The sequence below is a fragment of the Trachypithecus francoisi genome, unplaced genomic scaffold, assembly GCF_009764315.1.
Source record: "Trachypithecus francoisi isolate TF-2019V2 unplaced genomic scaffold, Tfra_2.0 Lachesis_group4, whole genome shotgun sequence".
In the NCBI taxonomy this organism is placed as follows: domain Eukaryota; kingdom Metazoa; phylum Chordata; class Mammalia; order Primates; family Cercopithecidae; genus Trachypithecus; species Trachypithecus francoisi.
This window is the reverse complement of record NW_022681469.1, coordinates 105,510,664-105,521,182: the sequence shown is the minus strand read 5'-3', so window position 1 is coordinate 105,521,182 and position 10,519 is coordinate 105,510,664. Positions and strand designations below refer to the sequence as shown.

The window sequence follows — 10,519 nt, the reverse complement described above, 5'->3', positions numbered from 1 at the left end:
TTCAGAAAGAAGCCAAACAAGGAGCTTTGTGCAGAATGAAGCCTCCTTCCTTCCAGAAGCACTGCTGACTGTTTGGCGGTTGCCATTTGTGGCAGTGAGCCTTTTGTTTATTCTGAGGTTGGGCTGGTTTCTCCTCTTGGCCCTGACCTCCAGATTATAAAGGAGAACAGCAAGAGGTCCCCAGGAAACATCCACAAATGGCATTGGAAATAAGTCACCTTCTGAGAAACATATGTTCTTGGAGGGCTAAGACATCAAGTAAGGCCTATGGGGGTTGGAGGATCCCTGGGCAGGTGGGGCAATCCACAGCCTTGGGGTCTTCCCATGGGAATCGGGAGGTCCCGAGGCAGAGGCAGTGGTTCCACAGGAGGAGTCACAGAGCCACCAAGGGCTCTCCTGGCCCAGGGAGCAGTCAACACCATGGACTGAACACCTGCTGGGCTCAAAGTTCTGGTCCAGACTGGGGCATGTGGGGCCAGGAGGGAACTCGGAGTGGGAGACAGAGAGACAAGTGTGCTCAGAGGGCACCCGTTTCTGGAGGTAGTGTCCAGAGATTTTGGCTGGGAAGGGCTTCCAGGGTTTCATACGTGTTGTGGAGCTGCTTCCTCTCTCCAGCCTCACCCTGCAGGAATGCCAGTGAATATATTGCTGCCATCTTGGAGCTCAGTGCCCTCATAGTGTAACGGCACCAGCAGATCTACCTGTGCACGGACATCCTGTACTACCTCATTCCTGAGGAGCAATGCTTCTGTAGGACCTCTGACTTGGTGCACAACTTCAGACACCATCATCCTGGAGCAGTACCGCACCCTCACTAGCCAGGGTGTTGAAGACTTCCTCAAGGCCAAGGCCACGTTCAAGGCTTCAGACTTCATTGATGCACTTGTGCTGAGCAAGGCGGGCTTTTCCAGGACCTTAATTCAGGAGGTAGAATGGAGCTTGGGATCAAGCGTCTGATGAAAGAACTTGCACTTGATCTGGAAGGCTCTGGGGAGCCATGGAAGTTGCTGGATAAAGGAGTGACAGTCAGATTCGTTTTAGAGATGACTGTAGAAGGCTGCCTAGGAGTGAACAAGAGCCAGGAGACCAGGGAGGGAGCTTGTGGGGCAGGTCTAGAGATGGCAAGCGAGGGATCCTGCTTGGATGAAAGGTCTTCAGGCACTGTCTCAGGTTACACTCAGGTGCCCTCAGAGCTAGTATGTTCAGAGTCTTGCCTCCAGGATGGAAATGGGAAGGAGTTGTCAGACGAGGACACAGAAATGGAGGCTGGCATATTCATGAGTGCCGGTGTTGTTCGCAGTGTGGGACTACTGTGGGAACAGGGGTCTTTCTATTCAGGGATGTGGTGGATGGACCCTATGTCACTCCATTCTGCCCTTCCTTTCCCTCCTCCTATTCTCCCAAAAGCCTCAGTGCATGGGCGCTGTTCATCCTCTGGTGTTGAAGCAGCCAAGAGTCACAAGCCTGCCTGGCTGCCTCTTAGGATATGACAGCAGAGCCAGTGGCCTCTACTGGATCCTGTACAACTTCACAAAACACCCAGACACCGGGAGTGCTGCCAGCACGTGGTGCAACAGTCCTGAGGGACCACATTCTGGAAGGTCCCTTGAATGGTGGGAGCAGGGCCTCATGGCCTGTTCCCCAGCCCCTCTCATTGGCTCTGGTACAGGTGGTGAAGGGGGAAAATGTTTTTGTCAGTTCTACCATGATTGCCTAGCAAGCAAAGGAGCAGAGCCCAGAAGCAGTAAAATCAGTTAGTGAAGTCAGTTTTCTTTTGTGAATTACATTTCTGCCATTTGTAAGTTGAGGGGAATTCCTTCTACCCCACGAGGCTGCTTGGGGAATGACTGACAGTGTGTGTAGAGCAGGTGCCACCCAGCAGGCATTTGGTGTCCAGACCACTCCTCTTCCCTCTTGATTTTCTGACTGCATTTGCATTTTGTTCCGAAGACCTTCGCTCCCCTTAATTTTGCTCTTCCCTCTGATTCCCACCTTATCTTCTATCCCATGGATTCACCAGGATCTAAGTGGGTAACAATCATGTATGGATGTACGTGTATGTACATATGTCCTGTATTGGTGTTGGAGTGTGGTGTGTGTGTGTGAGAGAGAGAGAGAGAAAGAATGTGTGCATGTGAGAGAGAGGGAAAGAATGTATGTGTGCATGAGAGAGGGCGAGAGCAAGAGAGAGAGGGAGGGAGTGTGTGTGTGTGTGTGTGTGTGTCACTGAGGGACTGAAATTCTCCACTCCAGGCTCATTGCTGGAGGTGCTGTCAGGGCCCTTGCCACTGACCCTCCAGGTCTCATTCTTGCAGTGCAGGCAGGGCATTCTGGAGGAATCATGCCCTTGGAAGAAGCCCTGAGGAGTGACTGGTAGGTATGAGTGGATAAATCCCCGAACTCCCTTGCTCTGGGTGGGATGACTCTGAGATATATGTTCTGTGCTGTCTCTCAGAGGTACCCAACAGGCTGAGTCCTGGCTGCCCACAGTGGAAACGTTCTTGATGAAGGTCCCTTTAACTGCTGCATTCCATTCCTGTCTCTGTTCCCCACTCCTGTACTGGTGTTGCCTGCAATTAGTACCCTAAGGAAGAACTGGCAGTATAATTGCTGTCCTAGAGTCATCTCCAGATAAAATTTTTACACTTGAATCTTTACCTCAGGATCCACTTCCAGGAAACTCAAACTAAGACACACATTTTTATTTCAGCTCCTCCAATATTCATAGACCTGTCATTGTGCTGTTTTTACCAAAAATGATTATGAGGATCAGAGAGGGAAAGTCACTTGCCCAAAGTCACACAGCTGAACAGTGGTGGAGTTCAACTTTGACCGTGGGCTGTCTGACCCCAAGTTGTATACGTGCTCCTCTCCCAAGAGACTCCTCTCTTATCAGGCTCAAATAAATGAAAGGAGGATGTTAAAGGTAGGATCTCTGAAGCCTGTGCCAGAGGAACCCCAGCTCATTGCTGGCGCCTGTGTTCTCATTCTTACCTCATTAAGAGTAAAGTAAAGTTTATTAAGTTTATTAAGTATCTTTAGTGAGAACTGGGACCAAACAGATTTTCTGACTCTAAAAGAGATATTTTTACAGGAACAGATATATACCTATAAGTATAAAGACACTCATACACGTATTTCTTTACTGCTCATAATTCATGTCAATTAGTCCTTATTAGAATGTGGAATGTATAAATGTAAGAGAATTTTCGTGTTAAAATTGACAGATACATATTTAAATAGTCCTAAAGGAATTTAATTATTTTTCTTTTAGAGTTTTCCATTTTTAATGTTATTTTTATGAGAAACTATATAACTATTGATAATACATACAATAATCGTTTGTTTTTCACATTGAAAATACAATGTATTTTGCAAATAACTAAAGCCTAATTTTGTATTAAAATTTTAAATTGTCAATCTTTTTTATTATTATACTTTTAAATTCTGGGACACAAGTGGAGAATGTGTAGGTTTGTTACATAGGTATACACAGGACAGGGTAGTTTGCTGCACCCATAAACCTGTCATCGACATTCGGTGCTACATTAGGATGTGGAGAAATAGGAACGCTTTCACGCTGTTGGTGGGAGTGTGAATTAGTTCAACCATTGTGGAAGACAGTGTGGCGATTCCTCAAGGATCTAGAACCAGAAATACAATTTGACCCAGCAATCCCGTTACTGGGTATATACCCAAAGGATTACAAATCATTCTACTAAAAGACACATGTACACATATGTTTATTGCAGCACTGTTCCCAATAGCAAAGACTTGGAACCAACCCAAATCCCCATCAGTGATAGACTGGGTAAAGAAAATGTGGCACATATACACCATGGAATACTCTACAGCCATACAAAAGCATGAGTTCATGTCCTTTGCAGGGACATGGATGAAGCTGGAAGCCATCATTCTCAGCAAACTAACACAGGAACAGAAAACCACCACATGTTCTCACTCATAAGTGGGAGTTGAACAATGAGAACAAATGGACACAGGGAGGGGAATATCATACACTGGAACCTGTCGGTGGGGCGCTAGGGGAGGGATAGCATTAGGGGATTTAATAATTTTAAAATTCAATTACTCCAAGAAGCCATGTGTTTTTGAGAGCTAATCCTGATATATTCAAATCTTAGTGACTTAAGTTGATGGAGTGAACTTCTTTTAAATTAGTGATTCCCTAATTTGCCTGACTGTTGGAATTTCCAGGGCATGTTGAAAACACAGATTATCCAGACTCTTACCTCTGCAGATGTGTTTGGTGGTTCTAAATTAGCATCAAGGGACCTGGATTTTTCCTAGGGTCCCTGTGTAATTCACACTCATGAACAGGTAAGTTTGGGAAATAGTGCCTTAAGGAGATTTTTCACTGAGCAGTCTTCATTTGAAATGAAGATCATTTATCTTCTAATTCCTATGCTTCCTCTTTCTCCTGCTCTCTTTGTCTCCTGCTATCTTTCAGTTCCTAGAAGCTGTAATTGAATGACAGATCCTACTATATCTGTACCTACTAAAAACCACACTTCTGAAGCGACATGGCCACCAGAAGCCACAGCTAGTCTGCCATGTAAAAAAGGAAAGGTCCATGTGCCCTGAGGGTGCAGGGGTGAGAGGCAGGGAAATGGAGACCCCCACAGCCAGCAGCAGTGGCCCTCATCACAGCCCTCTGGGAGATATGAAAGGAGGTCAGACGGTGGACAATAGTCTTGCCTTGGTGCTATAGAACACGTTGTTAACACCAAAAAAGCTGATCTCTTCCAGGGGAATGTTGAAAGCTGATGCTAGCACTTGTGCTTCTTGTTTGTTTGTTTGAGATTGAGTCTCACTCTTGTTGCCCAGGCTGGAGTGCAATGCATGATCTCAGCTCACTGCAACCTCTGCCTCCTGGGTTCAAGCGATTCTCCTGCCTCAGCCTCCTGAGTAGCTGGGATTACAGGTGCCCGCCACCATGCCTGACTAATTTTTTATTTTTAGTAGAGATGGGATTTCGCCATGTTGGCCAGGCTGGTCTCCAACTCCTGACCTCGGCCAAAGTGTTGGGATTATAGGCGTGAGCCATTGTGCCCAGCCTGTGATTTAATTTAATTAATCATTGCACAGCTTCAAAATGACAGCTAAGCTGACATAAAAATGAAAATTCTGTGTACTTTGATGTTAGCAGGCTACATATACAACTAGAATATGATTAAGTTTTTTCTTAATCAAACTGGGTAATTTTCACATAGGCAGGCCATTGGCAGGTCATTCAGGATCTGGCTTATGTTTGGGACAGGCTGGGTGCTTCCTAAAAGTCTGAAGGGAAATACAGAGGCCAATTCTCCATAAGCATTAGACTCAGAAATACCTTGCTTCCCAGTGAAAAGTTTAAATTGACTTTCACACCACCTTCATCAAACCGAGGTTGGTCAACACTTATCACCACTGCCACTGGACACTTTGACTTCCAATTTTGCTACCTGCTCTACAAAGATACCCCCTTCCTTCCTTCCTTTCCCGCATTCTCCCTATAACCTCGTCTTCTTTTGAGTTCACCCACTCTCTCATCATTGTCCATCTCTGCTTCCCAAAACTGTATATAGTACAGAAATTGACCAATCAAGATTACCATGTCAAAGAGCATCCATTTACTGAATAAGGCAGCTGGCTCCTGGGGGCAGAAAAGTGATTAGACACAGAGATAAAAATCATAATCCCTACTCTCCTGGACTCACTGTTCAATTGGGAGACAGACACATAAGCAAATGCAACTTGATAACTACAACAGTCAAGTGAATTATATAATCCCGACTGGAGAAAGAGAGAGCAAATGTTATCATAAGACAGTGTGTCCAGTATTTACTCTCTAGCAGACTTCCTGATGAACGTCTAGGCTTGCCAACTTGTTGCATAAGAAAATTGGAACGTGGGGGAGGGGAAATATGTATGCTTCTTAGTATTTCAATCAGTAAATGCATAAATAATGTAATTATTAGTGTATCATCATGTTGATTCAATAAGTTTGAAACCAAAATTGAGAGTCATCTTTAGAAGAAACTGTATATGTGTCTATGTGTGTACACATGTAGACTACACATACTGCTTTCTGAAATTTTCAATGACTTTATGCTTCTTCTGAAGCAATTCAAGTTTAGAATTTGAGACCCATGAGTCAAAATATCTTCCTGAGTGTACTGAAGAACATTTAGATTAATTTCAGACATGTATTTTGGTTTACATAGTGTTTTTTTATCCCTGCTAACTTATTTACTGTTTTTAAAATAAATTGAGAATAACAGCAGCAACCCTGAATTGAGTGAATAGTCCTGAGAAGGGCATTGCCCAACCAGTGCCTGTGCATGTTTACAGTAATCTCGTGTCTGAACCTAGGAAGTGGCTGAACGAGCTAGCAGATGATCTCTTTGGCTGTATTACAAATGATAATTCCTTTTTATTTGTTTCGTTCATTCATTCATTAACTCATTCATTTTGAGACAGGGTCTCACTCTTGTCACCCGGGCTGGAGTATGATGACACAATTATGGCTCCCTGCAGCCTACAACTCCCAGGCTCAAGCAATCCTCCTGCCTCAGCCTCCTCAGTAGCTGGGGCTACAGGTGCAAACCACCATGCCCAGCTAATTTTTAAAACTTTCTGTAGAGACTGGGTCTTATTATGCTGCCCAGGCTGGTCTCAAACTCTTGGACTCAAGTGATCCTCCTTCCTTGGCCTCTCAACCTGCTGGGATTACAGGTTTGAGCTACTACATGTGGCCAGAAATGACATTTTAAAACTATTACCTATGCAGATATATGATGCTCTCTGGTTGTTTTATTTAAAAATAGGAATGCCTTAGGTTTATTGGCTCATTTTGTTTTATCAAAGAGCTTAAATGCAGTTGTGAATATTTCTGTTTACCCTCATAATAGCCAGAGAATTTACAATGAATATAATTATTGCCATTTTCACAAGTAGAATTAGAATGAGAAGATAAAACAGTGGAATACAGGTGTAGCTAAGAGTAGCAGAGGTAAGCCATCTCTAGAATATTAAAATTTCTTCCATGTACATTGTTAGAAATCTATAAAACCAAATGTTTTCATGCCTGTAATCCCAGCACTTTGGGAGGCCAAGGTGGGCAGCTTACCTAAGGTCAGGAGTTTGAGACTAGCCTGGCCAACATGGTGAAACCCCGTCTCTACTAAAAGTACAAAAATTAGCCGGGTGTGCTGGTGGGTGCCTGTAATCCCAGCTACTCAGGAGGCTGAGGCAGGAGAATTGCTTGAACCCAGGAAGTGGAGATCGCAGTGAGACAAGATTTTGCCACTGCGCTCCAGCCTGGGCGACAAGACAGGCTTCGTTTCAAAACAGCAACAACAACAACAAACAACAAGAACAACAACAACAAAACCCAACATTTTCTAATACAAGCAAACTCACTAAGCTTTATGAGGCTCCCATCCCTCCAAGTATTATCCCTTCCAGGTACCCCAACATTAATGACGGCAACTGATACTAGCTAGCCATGTGACATACAATCCCAGCACATTGTTGGGCTCTGATGTTTTCTAGGAATTTTTTCTTTACAGCTGTATTGAAATGAAGCTGTATTCCCTCAAGACCTGGTTTTTATAAACTATTTTTGCAGTTGAGGGAAAATAGTCTTAGGTCAGTCAATCCACTGTTGACCCAGAAATGGAATGAGGTAGGATTATTGTGAAGATGGAGAGGTGTCTGCAGCATCCTACACTCTTTCCCAGCCGCTAGGTGACCATATAATTAAAATATCCTTGATATTTCTGTGTAGTTTAAGTTGTTTTTAATTCTAGAACCTCTCAATCTTTCTTTATTCAATTTAAATGAAAAAGCATTTGAGTATCCAGAACACACTCAGCACTCAGAAGCAAAGCAAGAAAAATGGAAACATAATGGTCAATGCCCAAGTTCTCCCCCAGGATCAAATGAGGGTTAATATTGAGAGTTGTGATTCTGAATAAGTCTTAACCTCATGAACACCTTAGTTGTTCAAAAATTTGTCATGTCAGCAAGGTGGTAACACTGAAGATTTTCTACAATCGAAATGGTATAGGTATGTTCTGTTGTATAAAATAGAAATAAATGTACAACGTTGATCAGAAAAAGCACACTAGCATGTTCCAACAGCTTAATTTTTAAAAAGCTATGTTATATTAATAATTTAACCACATAGATCTGAGCTAGAATAAATGTTAGATATTTAATTGACAATAATTTTTTGCTCTCTTAGAGAGGTGTAGAAAGATTTTGGGGTTATCAATCAAATGGTTCTGACTTTTTTTTTTTGAGATGGAGTCTTGCTCTGTCACCAGGCTGGAGTGCAGTGGCACAGTCTCAGCTCACTGCAACCTCTGCTCCCTGGTTCAAGTGATTCTCCTGCCTCAGGCTCCTGAGTAGCTGGGATTACGGGCACACACCACCATGCCCAGCTAATTTTTGTATTTTTAATAGAGACGGAGTTTCACCATGTTGGCTAGAATGGTCTCAATCTCCCGATCTCGTGATCTGCCCGCCGCGGCCTCCCAAAGTGCTGGGATAACGGGTGTGAGCCACTGTGCCTGGCTGGTTCTGACATGTTTTTAAGAAAGATTAGGCTGATGCTATGGTAACTCAGTTATTCATGATACATGTCATCTTGTAAGTAGGAGTATTCAATATTCATGATTTTGAAGCTGTTTCAGAGTGCTATATCACCCCTCTTGACAGACTTCAGAATTCGTTGAAAATCTCTGGAAATAATTAGCAAGTTATTATCATAGGCTCTAAACAGACCTTCAAAATGCATTACATAATACTGGTAAAAAAGATGGTCAGTCTGCAAAAAGTAGTCACTTTGATTTGATTTGCCTTGAATGAAATTTTTTAAATGTAAAGCTAAAGTCTTCAGGATCACTGCACTGGGTTTCTATGGGATAACACTGAACAGGGCTGCCACTGAAACACCTTGGATGAGAGCCTCAAACTCCCTGAACACAGCATCCAGCACACTACTGAGAGAATGGCTGGGACTCAAAAATGTGTGCAATGAATGTACTTATGAGCTTGTTGGAGAGGAATTAAAGAGGTGGTATGTAATTACCTCAAATTAGTACTACTACAGAGTAATCAGTACTGGTAAAGTAAAAGTAGCGCTAAAGCTGTACTAATAAAGTAGTACTAATAGCCCTACACTACTAGTAGTAATAAAGTGGCATTGCTATTGATTCTATCCATCTATCTACCTACCTGTCTGGATGGGAGGGCACAGGATTTGACTGATAAGATTGGGCTTAGCAGTGAGAAGAGCTCATGCATACTTTGAGCAGCTAGGCACTCAAACTTGGTATCATGTGACTGTTCTGAATTCCAGAACCATGGCTAAAGGGTGGAAGTTTTGTTTGACTGTGTCTCACATTTTCCTTTTGGTCTATTGTCTAACACATGTTGCTAGAATTCTTTTTATTCTGACTACCTTTTATCTACAGACAACACTGTTATTGACGAGATCACACCCAAGCGGATCGGAGATTGGCCCAATACTTACACCTACACCAAGGCCTTGGGAGAAATGGTGGTGCAGCAGGAGAGCAGGAGCCCAACCATCGCCATCAGAAGGCCCTCCATTGTGGGAGCAACATGCCATAAGCCTTTCCCAGTAAGCCCACTTACCTGGATTCTGTGTTTTGCTTTAAAGTAAGGTTTTTCTAGCCCAATTATTTTCTGATGTCTTCTCAGGATTTATAGGTAAGTGTAGCCAATCAAATATGAACCCATTATACTAGGGCAAAATCCCACTTTGGGATCATGAGGTTCTTCTGGCAGTTACCCTGACTATCTTAGAGTTGGATGGAGATCTTAAATTAGCTTCTAACTACTCTAGTCTCAAAATTCCCATGGCTGATGTTTTTATATCTTGGCTTTCCCACTATAGCTTAAAGAGACCAGAATGTTCTTGATGGCCAACTTGGTAGTACTGCAACTAACTGCCAGGGTAAACAAGAGTTACAAAGCTCACAGAAGGATCTCAGTTTGGGAATAGTAATTTTTTTTTTAACCTCAGTATACTGCTGTGTCCTTCTGAAAGTACTTTGAATTATACTGTCTTCTTCAAAGCAAGTCTGTGAAGCTTTGGGGGCAGATAAATTCCAGCTGCACCACTTACTGGCAATGCAACATTTTTGAGTTGCTCTTTCCATAAAACAGAACAGATACTACTTTGGAGAGTTGGTTAAATGAGACAATGTATGAGGAGAGGAGTGCTCAGACTCTAGTAAAAGGCGGGTCCCTACTAAAAAGGCTCAATTAATATTAGTCTCTTCATCTTCTCCTCCCATATCTCTTGTCTCCCATTATACACATTTCGTCTTTTATACTGTAAGGTAAAGAGACATAATAAGGTCAGCTGAATAGCTTGGGGCTTAGGAAACAAACTCAAAAAGACATTTCCCTCTAACTACTCTTAAGCATAATTTTTCCTGTAACATCTTTAAGTAAGTCAACACACATTACTGCCAATCATGTT

At 42.9% G+C, this 10,519-nt stretch overlaps 1 long non-coding RNA gene across 1 annotated transcript; it reads left to right on the top strand.

The window, feature by feature from the left end:
• The first annotated feature begins 240 nt into the window (after positions 1 to 240).
• Positions 241 to 9,666, top strand: LOC117072540. Its single transcript, XR_004432835.1, has 5 exons — positions 241 to 1,636; positions 2,254 to 2,373; positions 2,711 to 2,926; positions 4,216 to 4,338; positions 9,483 to 9,666. It is a non-coding gene; the product is annotated as an uncharacterized LOC117072540 (long non-coding RNA).
• The last annotated feature ends 853 nt before the right edge of the window (positions 9,667 to 10,519 follow it).